Source organism: Epinephelus fuscoguttatus, linkage group LG16 (genome assembly GCF_011397635.1).
Source record: "Epinephelus fuscoguttatus linkage group LG16, E.fuscoguttatus.final_Chr_v1".
Taxonomy (NCBI): domain Eukaryota; kingdom Metazoa; phylum Chordata; class Actinopteri; order Perciformes; family Serranidae; genus Epinephelus; species Epinephelus fuscoguttatus.
In genome coordinates this window covers 20,186,784-20,205,760 of record NC_064767.1, presented here as the reverse complement: position 1 = coordinate 20,205,760, position 18,977 = coordinate 20,186,784, and the positions used below count along the sequence as shown (strand labels likewise).

Sequence of the window (18,977 nt, the reverse complement as noted above, 5' to 3'; positions counted from 1 at the left end):
TTGCTTTAGATGTGGTCTGGCTGAGGGCCCTCTTCTTCAATCCACCTGGCAGTGTAGTAAACTCCAAGGCTTTTGGCAGGGGGATCTGTGATGCTTTATCCATAGTCCATGGATATTCTCCCAGTGGATCCTGACCTCTTAAATGCTAATATCAGACATAACCATTCCATCAAGCATACAGAAATCCTATCGGCTATTGCCAAAAAATGTACTGCAGTGAGGTGGATTGGATTGTGGCTCTCAGAAGTGAACAGGTGCGTACCTCTGGAGAAGATAACTTTATGTGAAATATGGCAACCTTTAAAACTATATGAAGAATCTCCCATCCCAAATAATTGAATGACTGTCTGCATGATCTTTATTTTTATCACACTAGTGTTATAGACTATGCAACTGTGGATAATACACAAAGGTATCTCAGATGTTTGACAGTGACCCCCTATACTTTGAAAGGGGGGTTGTATGCATCCAGACCTTCAGCAGCTACCTAGACATCCTTGTATCTGAAGTGTTTAGTCTATAACCAATAGTTTCACATTTTTCAGGTGTAAGCCTATTTTAATATGTACATATAGATGGTTACTGTTGCCATAACTGCTCCCCCTGTCTGTATAATTAACAGATTCCCTTTTAAAGCAAGTTCAGTTTAGGTGGCAAAACCATAGGGTTCATTCTGTCTAAAAATAACGTCTTAAGTTCAGCGAAAGCTAAGATGGGGCTCCGGAAATCTGAGCAGGACAAATCAAATGGGTATCTCTGACTTTTTCTGGTATAAGGTTCTCTCTTTGTGCTTCAATAGACAGTTTTCCTTACTAAGCCAGTGCAGAGGAATAGTAATGATACTGTTTTAAGACAGACTTGGAGAAAAGTTAAACCTATCCCTTAATTCCCCCTATCTCTGACTAAAAGCAAGGCTGAATTACAAAGCGGGTGACTGCGCAAGAGTTTCAGCCCTTCCTTTCCACATGTCAGCCTTTCCTATGTAAACTTTTTCACTGAAGAAATGTTGACATAGCACAGTAATAAAATCACAGGTGTAAATAATGTAATTAATTGTGACTGAATTCCATTTAGCTGTGCATGCGGGCTCTCTGTCAGCTTATAGTGACACTTGAATAGAACAGAGGTGTCATTAATGTTAAGTTAGTTTAAGTTAAGTTAGTTAAGTTTGTAAGGGTAACGAATGCACCCATTGGTGACTGAATAAATGTGACATTTTCCTTTCATACTTGACCTCCCACTTCTTCCAGCTGGAATGACAATAAATCAGAAAACAACTGTTTGCTAATGAGATAAGCGAACAATCTACTATGGAAACCCAGTGCAATATTAAATGACTAAATGAGACATTATTAAATAAATAGAGTAAAATACATAAAGACACCAATGAGTGTGAAATAATTTGAAGAGCTGAGAGTTGAGGGGTTGGTTACTGGTGACTTAACTCCACTGGCATGAATAGTGACATCATGAAATAGGTATTGTTGGGGGAAAGAAGATAATGGAATAAAATCAGACTTTTGAAAAAGTCATTTTAAAAATATATATAATTGAATGTAATTTCTATAAAGAGAATGATGACACAACATACCAGTTGAGTTTGAATCATATTTATAATTAATAATTTCACAGTTTATTGGCTAATTTGTGTACTTATAAGATTGTTTATGTCCTTATATGTTATGCAAGAAGACGAACACTTGGTGCTCCATAGGCTTTCCAGCTTGAGTTATAATTATTATTATTATTATTATTACCATCATCATATTTTTTCGGAATGTATCCTGATTTTATCATTTTGTCTGAGCTGTCTTTTCATTTTGTTGCAATGTTGCAAAAATTCTTGCTTATTATGTTGATTTTCAGTTTTGACCTTCTATTTATTTGTTATCTCTGCGACATTTTATAATATTTTAGCTCGTTACGTTACATTCTCCTTGTGTTTTAAATTTGTTTATTTTTATGGCAAAGCACCGTTTTAAGTGTGTTTTGAAAGGTTATTTTAAAATAAAATGTATTATTTTTTTTTTAACTCAGAGGTGAGTTATCTCTCATTATAGACGATCTTGTTAAAAAAAAAAAAATGGCGCTTCGACTACGTCTCCCAGAATTCCCCTTCAACGGCGAGCCACAGGTTCAGGCAGCACATTTTGTGCACGTTGGTACCTCCCTACTCGTACGCAGCTCACTGTCGTGCAGGTGTTTTGCATAAGGGCGCTTCGCTTTCGCCTCAACAGTGTGCCAGACGCTACCTGAAGTCATGGCTGACCAGGTGGCCGCCATGTGTGAGCAGCTTATCAAAGCTGTGAATGTGATGATGGATGCAGAAACGGGCCAAATTTACCGACTGGAGGCCCTAAAGGTAGCACCGTTTTGGGCTGCTAGCTAGCGGCTAGCTAGCCCAGCTTGTCATTTTTTGTAGCTGTTGTGAAAGTAGAGTCAAGTACCTGCATAGATAAATAAAAAGTCTGTTTTTATCGGTATGGTTTGTAACGTTAGTGATAGCGTCAGCCAGACAGTTCATTTACATTTGTTAACGTTAGCTAAATTTACAGTGATGATGATGGCAAGATGGTTTGCGAGCTAGCCGGTGTGCCATGATTATCACCTCACCACCACATCCACTCATATTCATTCATTCATTCATTCATAGAAACAGTAACATCTGGTTCACTACTGACCGTCATGTGGAGTGTTATAACAGACAGAGCTCGATTTAACAACTGTTAACCTAATGTCATGTTGCTATTGGCAACACTGCACCTAGCTTGGATGGCTAGTTGTAGGTTAGCTTTATGCTATTGGAGTGTATATTGTAATGTAGCTGAGGCAGATGTTGCTGTAGCCTCATGCCACTGACACAGTACATGTGTAGGTAATATTAAGTGTTATTGTAATCTTTAAAATTTCAGTTGGTCTTGGTGTGTGTAATGTAACAAGCTTAATTTCTCACAACAGTTTTGCGAAGAGTTTAAAGAGACGAGCTCCTTCTGTGTTCCATGTGGCTTACAACTAGCAGACAAAGCCCAGCCAGCTGTAGTGAGACACTTTGGTTTGCAAATCCTGGAGCACGTCATCAAGTGAGTGCACCAGAAATCAAATATATCAAATAATAATGACATGATAAAAAGCTGCATATTTAAGAGAAAGCTTATTTTCTTGCAGGTTCAGATGGAATAACATGCAACAACAGGAGAAAGTCCAGTTGAAGGAGTGTGCCATGCAGTTGTTATCGAATGTAAGTGTGGTGGTAATAACAATCTGTCTTGAGGCTCAGTTGAAACTTCTTTCTGTCACACTTATCTTACTTGTTTTGGGTCTCATCAGGGCACTCATGCCATCCTGGAGGAGGAGAGCCACATTAAAGACGCCCTTTCACGAATCACTGTGGAGATGATAAAGAGAGAATGGCCTCAACACTGGCCAGACATGCTGAAAGAGATGGAGGCTCTCACTAGCCACGGGGTGAGTGACTTTTGTTATGCGGGAAAAAGTATGTTACTGCATATAATTTGTTTCCTTTGCCAATTTGCTTGCAATTTCATTACAATTATGTAACCACTCACATGCAAGTAGGTTAGTCATGTTCATTTGCATTTGGTGTCATCATGTCAACTATGCAACTGGTGGATTTCAGCAACTATGAACCAAGACATCATGTGCAAACTATATTCTTGGCAAAAGCATGCAGTGTTCTAATCCTGTTGTAATGGACTTTTAAAAGTCAAATATAAGTTAATGAAGTAAAAACAAAATATTCACATGTGCCTTTCACAGGAGGCACAGACAGAGCTGGTGATGCTGATCCTGTTGAGGCTGGCGGAGGATGTGATCACCTTCCAGACGTTGCCCACCCAGCGCAGAGACATCCAGCAGACACTCACGCAGAACATGGAAAATATCTTCAGCTTCATGATGGCCATTCTGCATGTTAATGTCGAGGACTACCGGAAACTGGTCAGTGGGGTCTTAACTTTTAGTTTGTAGACATAAGACACATTAAGATTATTTTTTTTGTCAGTATTATTATGTTGCTCAAAGTAAAGTGACTTTAATATTTGCCTGACTTTTCTTTTAATCCAGAAAGGGTCACCTGGACATGAACTGCAGGTGAGAAACATCACTGCATTTCTGCCCAAAAATGAATATCTTATGTACTTGACCACTTTGTTTACTTCTGTGTCACACATTCTTCTCTCTTCCTTTATTTTCCACGCTCAGGCCAGAGCTCACTGTCGAGTCGCCGTGGTTACGCTGAACACACTGCAGGCTACATAGACTGGGTGTCTCTGGTGCACATCACCTCTGGAAACTGTCATCTCCTGGAGATGTTGTGTTTGCTGCTGAGTGAACCGGAGCTGCAGCTGGAGGCCGCGGAGTGTCTGCTCATCGCCATCAGCCGGAAGGTGAGACACACAAGTGGCAGAGGTTAAGGCATACTGCTTGCCTGATAGCTGTGAAGATATTATACCTTCAGTCCCATGTCTGTCTCTGTTAGTCAGATAGTTATGTGTGTGTTATGTCTGTGTGATATCTTAAAAACATCTTACCAGGTTTGAATGGAATTTGTGAGAAGGTTAGGCCATGGGTTATGTTAAGAAGTGGTGCAGCTCTGGAGCAGTAGCGCCATCACGTGGCTGTTTGTAACACACTTTTTTTTGGCTCATAACTCCTGAACTGAGAGGTGCGGAAGAGTGTTTTTCTTTGCATTCCTAGTTGGGTTGTAATGATCATTTTCATTGTTGATCAGTCTGTTGTTTATTTTCTTGATTAATCGATTATTTGTTTCCCCTATAAAATGTCAGAACAGTGTGGAAAAATGTCCAAAAAAGCCCAAGATGATGTCCTCATATGTCTTGGTTTGTCCAAGATTTTCAGTTTACTGTCACAGAGGAGTAAAGAAACTAGAAAATATTCACAGGAGCTGGAGTTAGACAATTTGGACTTCTTTTTTCTTAAAAAAACCCTCAAACTGGTAAATTGATTATCATACAAGTTATAAATTAATTAAATAATTGACAGCTTATCAATTAATCATTGCAGCTCTAATTCTTAGACAAACCTAGCAGTTTTGCAGTTTTTCTTTCCATGATGACTCCTACAGATTTCATCAAGTCATTAACAAAGTTTATTAAGTGAATATATTGATTAGCCCAAAAAGTTTTGAATTGAATGTATGGTTTTCAGATAAATATTTTTGTAGACTTGGATTATTTGACATTAATTTCCTTGACTCCTGATTAATTGTGCAGTTAAAACTTCTTTTGAATGATGTGTGCACATTTAAAAAATTTGATGGAAAATCATATAGATGGTGCTGTCACTACATCATAATTTAAATGGCTGTAAGTCATGAATCAGACACTGTATAATCCCTTGTATTCCCAAACAGAATTTAGGCGTCCTCCAAAAATCAAATCCACCGACAGCCAATAAACATAACTGTCACTATCACTATGTGTATTTGATGTTGATCCAGATGCAGATTTTTAAATATTAAAATAACTGATTTAAAGGATCATGCAGCCTTGGTGATAATCGTGCTCTCTAAATCCTTTCTAGTTGGAATATGAAACTGCCTTATCATTAATTATAGAAGCGTAGATGAGATAAGTCACACTATGCTATGCGTGGTTACAGCCTATAAAGTTAACATTAGATTAACAGTAATAAGACTTGTGTAATCAGTTGTGTCTTTCTGCCACAGGGCAAGCTGGAGGATAGGAAGCCGTTCATGCTGCTGTTTGACGATGTGGCCATCCACTACATCCTTTCTGCGGCCCAGTGAGTACAACTGCTTCTCTCCATCATCCCATCATTACAGGCTTCATGCTACCGTTGTCACTGTTACTGAATTGTTTGTGTGTCTGGTGACAGGTCAGCAGATGGACTGGCAATATGTAAGAAATCCCCTGAATCACAGTAAGTAATGAGATGTATCTGCCTACTATGGAGCACAAAGATAAATCTAAAGCAGTGATAAAAACACAAGTTTATTCAGCACACATTGCTGTGACTAATAGTCGTGTGTATATATCTTTTAGAGCAGTGGAGGTGGTGGAGCGGCGCTACATCTTCCTGAAGAGGCTGTGTCAGGTGCTGTGTGCTCTGGGAGGACAGCTCTGCTCATTAGTGGTGAGTCTTAATTTGGCCACACATTTTTTCCTGTGTTTACATGGTCTTTTATCAGGGCTTGGCCAAGGGCTGAACAATATGGGACAGTAATCTAATTGAAATTTTTTAGACTGTTGTTGCTCAAAGTGCGGCCTGCGGGCCAGTGGTAGCCCTCAGAAACATTATATGCGGCTCCTGAACCTAAAAATAAAAACACATGCATTATATTTTAGTCATTTGAAGTCCATTTCAATACTTTCACTTTCAGTAGCTTACATTTTGATAACTCCCATCGCCACAGTACTGCTGTGAGCATCAAAGCTTGATCGTGCCATTTTACAAGTTGTTTTCCCCATCTACTGTCATTTGCATATGTCACATGGAGTGTAGGGCAGCGTGTGTGCTCATGGAGACCACGGGCTAGGTGTTTCGAACTTCTGGTCAGTAGGATTGGGTAGCATTAGAAAAATTGCCATTTCAAATTTGAAATTTGTGTACGATTCGTTCAAACCAAGCTTGGTCCATGTTGACACGTTGTGTACAATCACAAAGGCATGTTTTATCAGTTCAGACTTTTCATTTTAATATATTTTCTCTCCACAGGGTTCAGATGTCGAGGTGGAGGTACCTGCAAATCTCAGCAAGTACATGGAAGCCTTTTTAGCCTTCACTACACATTCCAGTCAGGTGAGATAACAGTCATTTACTGGTGGATTTTACTTCAAGCTTTCACCTCTGAATAATTTAGTCAAAGACTGCATTTAAATCTGTAGAATATGAATCCTTCAGCTGTGTTTGATCTTTCTTGCGACTGTTTTATCTGCAGTTTTTGAAGTCGTCCACTCTGCCTTCTTGGGGAGCTCTGTTCAGACATGAGACTCTGTCGAAGGACGCGGTTGTTGTGGAGATGGCCATCAAATTCCTCAGAGCGTCTATGACCAACCTAGTTAAGGTGAGACAGTGATGTCAGTGCTACCACTCCTGGAGTACATGGAAGATGAACAGGTATAACGGTTTGTTTTTCTCTGCAGACTGGATTTCCATCTAGAAACGATAGCCCAAGTTGTGAGTACTCCCGTGTGGACTTTGACAGCGATGAGGACTTCAACTCATTCTTTAATTGTAAGTATTATGGATTCTGTTTTACTTCGCTAAACAAGAGTACCCTTTATTTTATGTTGTGTTTCACAGTGTGTGTTCATGCTCAACAGCTTTTCGAGCACAGCAGGGAGAAGTGGTGAGGTGTGCATGTCGTATTGTACCTCTGGAGGCTTTCCAGATAGCAGCAGAGTGGTTACAGTATCAGATCGCCAGCCCTATTGATACTGGTGCTACCACATGTAAGTGTTGTGTCCTCATTATTTACATGTTGGGGAAGATTTTTCTGTACATTTGTGGTTGGTTTGGTTAATTTAACATGTAAAATATGCAGCGATATGGAAATAGATTTGGGCTTAGAGGGAGTCCTGATTGGTTAGATTTCCCAACTGCCCCCTCAAGTACAACAGACTGATTTTGATAGTGACGTAGGAATGTGTATGCATGAGCAACATGTGTTTTTGAATTTTTCCTAGCATTCAATTGAAGGACTTTGTTATAAGCAAGTTTACATGATGATGGTCATGAATTTTTACATTTAGCATATTAACCTGACTTCTCTGTCTGCACCTCACCAGCTAAGTCAGCGGAGGGCCTGTGCTCCCTCCTGTCTCCATCAGTGGTCCAGTGGGATGCGATGACCGTCTTCATGGAGTGCATGGTTGGACAGATCTTCAAAAATCTGGAGGAGGAGGTAACAGAAACAATTTTAAGTGACAGAACAAAATTGTGTGAGAAATATGTTGATTATGATGACATGAAGGTTTGTTCCCCTTCCTCTCCCTCTCGCTGTGTAGAAGTTGCCCATAGATCAGAGCATGGAGCTGCTGCAGGCCGTGCTAAACTACGACACCAAAGACCCGCTCATCCTGTCCTGTGTGCTCACCAATGTTTCCGCTCTCTTCCCATTTGTCGTACAAAGACCGCACTTCCTGCCACAGGTCCTCTACAAGGTCAGCTGAGTTGTCATTGGTTACTACATATTACTTATGTGTTTGGAGTACAGAGGCGTCATTATCTGTCTCTGTTCAACCAACTAAATTGTCGGTCTCATGTATTCTGATGAAGGCCGGAAGTGGGCATGGTTTATACCACAAGCCAAGTTAAATCAGAAACTGTATTTCCTCACCAAATATTAATTAGCAGCTCAAGTGCTGTGCCTTCAAAGCATCAAATTGATTTAATAATGGTATAGAATTAGTTATGATATATATCTGTCAACCTGATACTGCAGCTTCTCTGTCTCTCTTTTTTTAATTTTTATTTTTACCTAAACTTAGTTTTAATATTTAAGTCAGTATGAAATAAATAAGAAATATACCCGTTAAATAATAAATTATTTAATAAATAATTATGGCTATGATATAATTCCTGAAATAAGGAAGAAGAATAAATGAATAAATTAATATGAATATATATGTGATACAATATAGTTCATTAAATAAATAAATAAATAGGTTTTTAATAAAAACAAAGGTCTTTTTTCAACAGACTACTTTTATTTATTTCAGGAGACTTTTATTTCATAATTATTTCAAGAGGCTTTTATTATCTAATACCACATTTATTTTCTAGCTCTTTTTATTTCCGTCTGTTTAAATAATCATGAAATACTTGGTAGGGTATTAGTGGATGCTGAATCATTACATACCCAATCAAAATACCTTACAGTATTTTATTCTTTTGTCCCTGCAGCTGTTTAAAGCCATCACATTTGAGATTGATCAGGAAAATAAGGTGAGTTTACCTTCACAGAAAGCAAATATCAGTGATTTTCCTTATCTGTAATGTCGAAGAGGAAAAACTAAATTGTCCGACTGACGTCTCCAGGCACCTCGGACCCGAGCCGTAAAGAACGTGAGGAGGCACGCCTGTTCTTCCATCATCAAAATTTGCCGGGATTACCCACAGTTCATTTTGGTAAGTGTGTATGTCTCCCAGTGAAAGTAAAACAGCATGAATTAGATTATACTTGCTCTCAGTTGATGGATTCTATGCTCAACATGTGTACCTGAAGTACATCGTGCTGATGAATAGGCATGAGTAAATATTTGGGACTTTAACATAATTTATTTTCTCCTCTTCCAGCCTTGTTTTGAGATGTTTTACAATCACGTGAAGAAGCTGTTCTCCAGCACCGCTCACTCACATGGAGAAATGCTCGCTGATGGAAGCTCTGGTGCTCATCAGTAACCAATTCAAAGACTTTGCAAAGCAGAAGGCGTTTCTAGATGAACTGATGGCTTCAGTGGTAGCAGAATGGACCTCAGACGAGATGAGACAGTGCGTTTCTCTCTTTTTCCCTCAAATTGAACATGACATGTTTTAGTGTCCTGACAGATAATTGACTGTCTTCTTTGTGTTTCAGTGTGCTGTGGAACCCTGCCATGTTCCTGTCCTTTGTTGGCGCTGATCAGGTGGTCACCGAGCAAAATAAAGATAAAGACACAGTGGGGCTCAATAGAGGGCGGGTAAGTGTGTAGACTGAGTGATTATGTCAGCTATAAGGACTGTAGCATTTCAACGTAGATTTGCTTACTTCACGCTAATGTGTAAGACACTGCAAGGAACGTCATTAGTTTTGCAGGTATTTTGTTATTAATTAAAGTATTGGACAATTTGGATTTTTACCTGATGATGATGATGATGATGATGACGTGTGAGGTGACATAATCCGTGTCACTAACATGTCTACAAAAAGCTTGTAGTTAGCTATAACAACATAGTAATCGTTTAACTGATTGTTTCTTTTTTTGACTTTCCTCTAGTTGAGTTTCTGCTTGTACGCCATGTTGGGGGTGGTGAAGCGAGCACGCTGGCCTGCAGACCTGGAGGAAGCTAAGGCTGGTGGCTTTGTGATGGGCTACACCCCTGCTGGAACACCCATCTACAGAAACCCCTGCACCGCCCAGTTTTTGGCCTTGCTGCCCAACCTGCTGGCTCTAATCAGGTACGAATGTCGGTTGACACCAAAAACTTGTGTTCAGTCATGTTTCCATTGTGTGGAACTAACACACATCATCGCATTATGCCCATATCAGGACATTTACACATAGTTTGAACAAACATGGCACTCTTTTTTAGGTGTCGGGCAGCTCTTCTGCCGGCCCCTCTTTTATTTGCCAGTGTTTTTATTATTCTTGCTCCGAGGTAATGTGCCCTCTCATGAATATATAAAAACAGGCTAATGCCAAACTTCCTCAACTGGCAGTTTGGGCTAGTAGTCCTGACGGAGATGCTACAGCAACCGTCTCAAGTTTAAAGCTTTGAAAATTTATAACTTATCAGCCATATAGCCTACGACTTTCACCGAAATATAGCCACACATGAGCAGAAATGCTCGGATGCTTCATCCTGCAGGAGTTAGAAAGTCTATCACTCAGTTTTTCTTAAACTGTAAACTAAATAAACCTATTTCCGGCTACATTTTTTTTGCAGAATAAACATGTTAATACCTACTCAGGCATTGTGCTATGTGAGTTAGAGTGACATAATTTCAAAGATAATTTTATTTTAAGTTAGTTAGATAATTATGGTCCAGACATTTCAGATCTGGCCTTAATTTTTAGGTGAGACATGTATGTGGGTGGTTGACGTAAAGGGTTATCATTCAATACGTTTACATGGCGTTAGAAAATCGATTAATTGTGTTAGTCCAACTAAAACCAGGCTTTTAAAATATGTGTAAACATTGTAGTCTGAATGAAGTCGTATTAAATCAAATTTCTTAAAATCGCTTTGGAGTTGAATTATTCCTGCACGTATACAGTCAATGGGACCCAAACTGGCCAAGACGCTCTACGCACCTCCACAGTTTCCGCCTCGGCTTTGACCCAGAAATTGAATAGCATTAAACATATAACAGAAGAAGAAGCCGGTGACAACATGGTGAAATCTACATCCAGAGCTGTGCATTTTTGGATGTGTGAAATGTACAGAGCTGTAAAGTTGTCCACCATGGTATAAGTTTGTTGCTAGATAACTGTAGCTAACTTGTATGTCAATTGTTTGGGAAAAGGGTCCAGTACTAACAAGCTGAAAGGGACATATCACCACCTATCATAGAGGACTCGGACATACTTCGGTCAATAAATAGATTCCCCTCCTGTGCTTGAATACTGGGACAAGGACTGTAGTCCAATTAAATGGCCTAGTTGAGCTATAACTGTAGCTTGACTTAACTGTGCATGCAAACATACTAAGTGTCTCCAACAGTGTCTCAGTAATACTTACTACTATTGTACTGATCTGTGACCAGTCTGTTTTCTTTACTCCTCACTGCAGGACTCACAACAGTCTGTTCTTGCCAGAGAACATGGCTCGTCTGAGTGAGACCTTCTCCAGGGCCCATGAAGTGATGGATGCAGAGAAAAATGTGGTTCTTGGTAAGAGGAGCGTTTTGCTCATTAGTGAGCTGTCATCTGAACGGACTGTGGTTAAACGGTCTCGTTTTGTGTGCCTCTTCCAGGTCTCTCTCAGCATCTTCTGGATATTTATGACTCTCCTGTGTATAGAACCAACCTGGAGCGAATGCAGGGATTTTTCACCACATTGTATGACAACTGGTGAGGATTTTCCCCAAATTTTTCTTTCATATTGGTTATACCTCACGTGCTGTTGCAGATTAAATTGTGTCTCTTTCCCTCTGTAGCTTCCATGTGCTGGGAAATGCAGGTCTGTCCCTGCAGCAAGAATTCTACACCATTGAGAGGTTGGCAGAAGAAATCACTGGCTCTGCTTTCGTCTCCCTCGACCATGTGCCTGACCACAGACTTCGCCCCATGATTCATATCCTTTTGCTTTTGCTTGGTTTGACTTGCCAGTTTTTTCGGTTTCCATGCTTTAGTCAGTGGTTTGATGCACATAGGTGTAAAAGCTCTTTTTCCTAGACTCACTTTAGATGAATACTACTCTGCATTAACAAAGCTTTATGTTAACATGTAATTTCCTTAACTGGTGCACGTGTATTTTTGAGGCAGTTGGTGATATCATGCCCTCAGGAGTACTACAACAGTCTACTCTGCCCCCTGCTGGGACCTCTGTTCGCCTACATGCTGCAGGTCAGATCTCCACACTCTGCAGCACTTATCATTAATCTCACCATCAGATAGACTATATTCACTCAGTCACTGTTGTTTTCTCACAACCTCACTTTTGTTTCATACTACAGAGACTCAACATCAAGTGGCAGGTCATCAACCAGAGGACCTCTGTCAAGTAAGCTGTTTGTTTCTGTATGTGTTTTTGTGTATATATCAGGAAGCTGGAAATTATGTATTTAAAAACAGTTAGTTCCCTCAACAAGTTCCCTCCCCCAGCTTTAGCTCTTTGGTCATAATTCTTACTGTAACAGTTAAGGCACTCAAATACTGGTATATTGTCGATAAGAAAAACTAAATAACAAAAATAAGCAACACAGATGTCAGTAATGCTCTTCAGACTCTGACCTTTTAACGCAGTTGCAGCTTGCAGTTGCCTTTTGAACAGGGGAGGCACAACTCAGTGACTAAAACTGAAATTGTTTGCTTGACACCATGTCCCAGGACATGAGACTATGAACGTTTGAACTGTGGTTTCGCTCTTGGTTTCAGAACTGTTACACCTCTTTTGGTAAATATGTTATATGTTTAATTCTTTGATGACTTAAACTGGATATGTGGACTAACTGGTAACCTGTTTGTCTATAGTGGGGAGGATGAGGAGGAGGTGGTGTGTCAGGATAGCCAGGTGGACGCAGGAGATGCTGGAGGAGCAGCTGGTGCGCCTGCTCACCAGGGAGGTGCTGGATCTGCTCAGTAAGTTTCAACATCTCTGTTAACTTCTCCTGTATCCATACAAGTTGAGCAAACAGTTGGGGGGTGTTAGAAGGAATTAAAAGTGAAATATATGAAGGGGTGGTGAAACATCAAATTAATACAGACTCAGTATAATGATAATTCATCACCCGAAAATGTTATAAACAGATTGTTTTGAAATAATAAGTATTTAACAAAGAAAGAAGTGTATTAACCGGCATTACATTGAGCACTCTGTGCCAGCCACTTTGCATTTGTCGGCATAAGTATTGATTAGAAATAAAAATTTTATTACAATGATGTTACACTTGTTTTATGATAGCAATATAATGTCCCTGTCTAAACTCGCTGTAAAACGAAGCGTGACGTGAAGCCCGGGGATTAATTCCTTAATACTGCTAATGCACTTTAGTCATGTGGTATGGTTGTGTTCGTGCCAGCTACACAGGCTAAAAACGGTTTCAGAACACATCAGGAAAGTGCAAGTATCAGCCATAATTCCTGGATAGAGCTGAGACTCTGCATATTGTGGTAGATCAGACTGTGTTGCTTCCAATGGGATTCATTTTGGGTGACTAACAACCTCTTACCTGGGTTTAAAGTCATTTAGCTCGACTGTACAGTACCAAACTAAAATAGCCAAGATACTGAGGATGATTTTTGATGTTGCATATTGAAAAGGTACTAAAAAATATGAGGTGTGTCTGAACAGCTTTTACTCATAATGCTACATAATACTTGTCTTCTCCTTTTTTTCTAGCTGTGAGCTGTGTTTCCAGAAAAGGGCCTGAACCAGCTGCAAATAATAAGGAGGAAGTAGATGGTGAGAGTCAAATTTAAAACATTCGAATCAATGGTTTGATTTTGTGTGTTTCTATTCTGACAAGCATCTCACACTCTCATAGAGGAAGACATGATGATGGATTCGGTGCAGACGGCGACTCCTGCTCAGCCCACAGAGGAGCTCACTGAGCTGGGAAAATGTCTGATGAAACATGAGGTCAGCCTGAGACATTACAGTCAGAGGACAGTATGGTCACTCATTAAATGCTGCATGTAAACTCAATGTTTCTCCTTTTCTTTGCCCAGAGTATCTACATGACCATGTTGACCCTCTCCTTCACCTCACTGTCGTGGAAGGACACCACGAACTGTCACCGCACTGCCTCCATGGTCTGCTGGACACTTCTGCGGCAGGTAGGGATGTAATGGTACACAAAAGTCAGGACTCACTTCATACCCAAGGAGTCACAGATTGGGGTGAGTTCAGTACAGTGGAACCCCGCCCCATTTTGCCCACTGCCAGCTTCGTTAAGGCATTTTCATTATTAAAAAAAAGAAAAGAAAGTAAAACATGGGCTCACCTGGTAGAGCGTGTACATTTAGTCTCTACCTCAGCAACTTGCGTATGATTCCAGCCTGGGCCCTTTGATGCACGCCCAACCTAAAAGATGCACTTGTATTTTCATTTAAACCTTTGCCACCTTTCTGACCACTGACGTATTTCTATCTCTCTGTAACCCCTCTGAAATACTAACTCAATGCCTGTGATCTGAAAGATGACTTTAGAAAGTATCTTAAATTGCCACATATTGCTAAAGCTTTCCTCCCACATCCACTCTGTGTCTCTTCAGGTCGTAGGGGGTAATCTTCTTCCCGAGGCGGTCACATGGTTTTATACCAGTGTTCTTAGGGGCCTTCAGGTTCACGGGCAGCATGAGGTCTGCAACTCCACCCTCTCTCAGCTGGCGATGCTCATCTATGAAAACCTGGTGAGGCTAAAGGCGGTATTCTCTGTCATATCTGCTCTTAATGTCTGCCTTTGTTTTTCAGTTTTCAGCTGCAGCTTACCGTTATTTTGTTATTGATTAACGTGGCCAATATTTTCTTGATTGTTTAAGATGTCAGGAAGTGGTTAAAAAGACCACAGTGAGGTTTTCAAATTACAGGTTTTAGGTTTTATAGAGTCCTAAACCCAAAGATGTTCAGTTTACTATCATGTGACAGAGAAAAGCAGGAAATCCTCTTAGTTGGGGAGCTGGAATCTGTGAATCTTTGGGGGTTTTGCATGAAAAATGACTCCAAACAATGAATCCAGTGTCAAAGTAGTTTCTGGTTTATTTGCTTTAATGTCACAATACCAGAATTTCAAACTGTGATTTAATACTAGTATAAAAAAATGACCTCTTTGTGGGTCTAGCGTAGTGGATAGTGCCAATGCCTCATGTACAGAGGCATCGCCTCGCTGCAGCGGCCGCGGGTTGGAATCCAGCTCTCGCGGCCCTTTGCTGCATGTCAGTCCCCACTTTCTCTGTGTCCCCCTTTCACTCACTGTCCTGTCATTAAACGCAAAAAGCCAAAAAAAAATCTTTTTAAGACCTCTTTGGATGCTAATAAAAAATAGAAAATAAAAGGATTATTATATTATTTTATTAACAACCTGCATAGTGTGCTTGTGCAGAGGAAGTCACTTAACACATACTGACACATTTGATAGGTTTGTTGCTCGAGTAAATGCTGAAACAGCCACAGATTGAGGACCAGCGTATTTTCTTCCCAGGTGTTTCATCTGTGCAGCTTGAAAATCTGATTCTAGATCGTTGTTTTTTTTTTGTTTGTTTTTCTAAAGGTTTGGTACTTAAAATACTTAATAGAATATGTAATTATTGAAGATCATATTGTTTTGAACATGTGGCATTAAAAAAGTATCCAACTATCGATACTTTTGACAACCTTAATTTGATGTCAATCAGCTCTAAAGTCATGTAGTACCAGTTTCTTTAGTGGTAATATAATACAGTAGTTTCTGTCTGTGCAGCTTTCAAGTTAATTGCTGAAAATGCATCTCTTGTAATCTCCTTGCCTCTCTGTCCATCTCTCTCAGCGGCCTCGCTACATCGAGCTGAAAGCCGTTATGACTCAGATCCCAAACATCAATGTTGATGCTCTGGACCAGTATGACCACAGGCTCATGGACCCCAACGCCCAGAAGATGGGAGACAAGAAGAGGAAAGACCAGTTCAAGAAGCTCATTGCAGGAACTGTTGGGGTAATGTCACATTTAACCACTAGAGGGCAGTGCTTCTCTGTTATATCCCACTGTAGCTGCTCATCACAAGTGACCAGAGAAACCAGAGCCTAACAGCACAAGTCATTACTCAGCAGTGTGATTCTGGCTGTGCTGTAAATCTAATGTGCTCGGCAGCAAAAAAAAAAATAAAAAAGAAAAAAGTGCAGCAGCTCAACAGGGCTGTACACTAATGAAATTCTTTCTGGTAGATCTCGGATAGCTCTGTGTAACCTCTCCTCTCTCTGCCCCCCCCCCACCCCCCCCAACAGAAAGCTCTGTGCCAGCAGTTCAGGAAGGAGGTTCATATCCGGAATCTTCCATCCCTCTTTAAAAAACCGAAACCAGACAGCGATGTAACCAACAGTGAGGCGCTGGGCCTGGCAGCTCTCTTCACCCCGGAGAATGATGCCCTGTAGGAAGACAGCGGATCTGATGAACTTCATACTGACTGAGGACGCGGTTATGTGTACAAACTCACCGTCCTCCAGCTGGGGCTCTACCTAACATAACTGTCAACACCTCTGTTGTTCAATCTTTAATCCAGCTCTCATTGTGCCACCGCACGACTCATGAATTACACCTTTCCATCAGTCATTTATGCAAGCTATTATCACACAGAAGAGCAAACTACTTCTCCATCTCTCGCTCATACCAATAAAGGAGGTATATGAGCTACGGAGATTAGAAGTAAATATTTCAGATTAAAGAATGGCCTGTGTCTGTGTCAGATTGGGTTAAGAGATGATCTTAAAATAGCAGACTAACCATTAATATTTGCTCTGCAGCAGAAGCTTCATCGAGCCACAAAACTACTTTGATTCTGTCGTTTCATGTTTTCATTTTAAGGGGCAATATGTGCCCATTGCTCAGCATCACGCACACTAAGCATGTCTGTTTATGGGACGAGGGAATCAAACTGAGAGCCCCGCTGAGGTTTGATATTCAGCATACAAGTGGGCATCTAATGATGTCCAAACAAACAAAGCCAGTAGAGCCAATAGCTGCAGGAGTAGCCTGTTAGGAAGGAGTGTGTGTGTTTGTGTCACTTGTGGAGAGGAGGAGACTGTTTGTACTCAAAGAAAAACTCTTAAATTCAGAGGTCAGTGTTGGCAGATATGTTGTGTGACCATGCTGCTGCTGTCGAGGCTGTTACATTCTGGGTCAAGAAGAAGAAAAACCTTGGACACATAATGGTGCACATTTCTTTATTTGCTGTATTTTTATCTGACTGAACGAGCTCAACTGCAGTCTGATTCTGAAGGATGTGCTGAAGGGTACCTCAGGTGCGACGTTCCCCAACATGGGGTGAAGATGCTTTATGGAAACGTACTCTAAGAAAGAAAACAAAGCAGCTGGATTGTGTTTTCATGAATGGTTATTATAGATATAAATATGAATGACCATTTTCTAGTTTGCAGATATTACGAAGTAGTTGTTTTAGGCTGCTTGCTTTTTGCCCGTTCTTCATATCGGCACACTTTACTGTACACAGCCCACGGACTGTTCTGAATTGCTTATTTAATGCATATCATACTACAAAGAATTAATACAGCCACATTTTGTGCCAAAACACTCACAGTAGACCTATTTGACAAACGTGACCAGACATTTGTGTGTGAAAAGCAAAACCTACTAAGATTCAACTTTTATGAAGATTATCTAAGGGTGGACTCGACGACTAATGTGTAGCTTAATCCAAGTCTTTCTGTTGTTTTCTAGCTGTTCAGTTTGTGATTGTATTCTGTTTTTCATGTCTTGTTTTTTATGTGTTTGTACTGGTTTTTCCAGTCGTATGAAAAAGACGAACCAGCACTACATTCCCCCATTGTCTCAAGGATTGTTTTTAAGCATAATTTGATGGGTGTGTTTTGCTCCTTCATGGTAGAGAATGATTTGCTTTGTGATGTCTAGATTCAGACCAAAATTATTTGGAGTTGTTTGAGCTTTCACTTTAAATGCATCTAGACTGGTCTGCACTTAAGATAATTATTGCAAACAGGTTCACATCATACTTGCACAGGAATAAGAACATTTATGAAGCTTGACTTTCCAGTGAATTCTCCTGTCTTTGTCATGACTGTTTGTTCACATGCGGCCATTTTTTTAAAAAAAAGCTTGTCCAACACTAAAATATTCTGTACAAAGGAGAAAATAGGCTTTTTAAAAGTGTAGTGTGGTTTATATTTTGTTGTTTTTAAATAAAAAAAGATCGATCTTGATTTCAGTTTATCTCTCATTTTCTTTCTTTAAAAAAAAAATTAGAATAAAGACAGAAGTATTTAAAGTTTAAAAGATGATTTCTTAATTACTATAGATCGACATATTTGGGTCTTATTAATTATTATTTGTTTTTGTTGCATATACACCACTTTAAACATTTTGCAAAATGACCAACACGAGGACATAGTTGTAAATATACATTTGGGTGAAATAAAATTTAAAATAAAAAAAATAAATAATGTGGAAAAATAAATTATACCTTTAAAGAAGCATAAGCCTACATTTCTTTTTCTTTCTGTCACCATTTTTAAGTTTTGTACTACATTATAATGATTTTAGTAACATTACATTGACATCATAAATATTTTTTTTTAACATTTAGGCTATTAAATGTCTCAACTAAAATAAAAATTAAATGTGTATATACATTGACAGATCTTCAGAGCTACCCTGCTCATTAAATATATGCAGTATTTCAACATAATTTAAAAATACATATTTCAGACACAAGCTCATTGCTAACCCAATTAGTTAATACTCTACTTTTATCTTTTAATAATATTTCACATTCTGTATGCACAATTAACACATTTTCAGTGTTTTGCCATGTCCTCATTTACTCCCCATGATGCTACACCACCTTAAATCAATTAAACAAACAAAAAACAAACGAACCAAAA

The 18,977-nt window shown here is 39.6% G+C and overlaps 1 protein-coding gene and 1 pseudogene across 4 annotated transcripts in view; both read left to right on the top strand.

Moving 5' to 3' along the window:
* Positions 1–18,977, top strand: part of efemp1 (EGF containing fibulin extracellular matrix protein 1) — a 182,518-nt gene that overhangs the window by 120,285 nt on the left and 43,256 nt on the right. The gene's annotated exons all lie outside the window — the stretch shown is intronic.
* LOC125903381 (exportin-5-like) lies at positions 2,164–17,114 on the top strand (annotated as a pseudogene).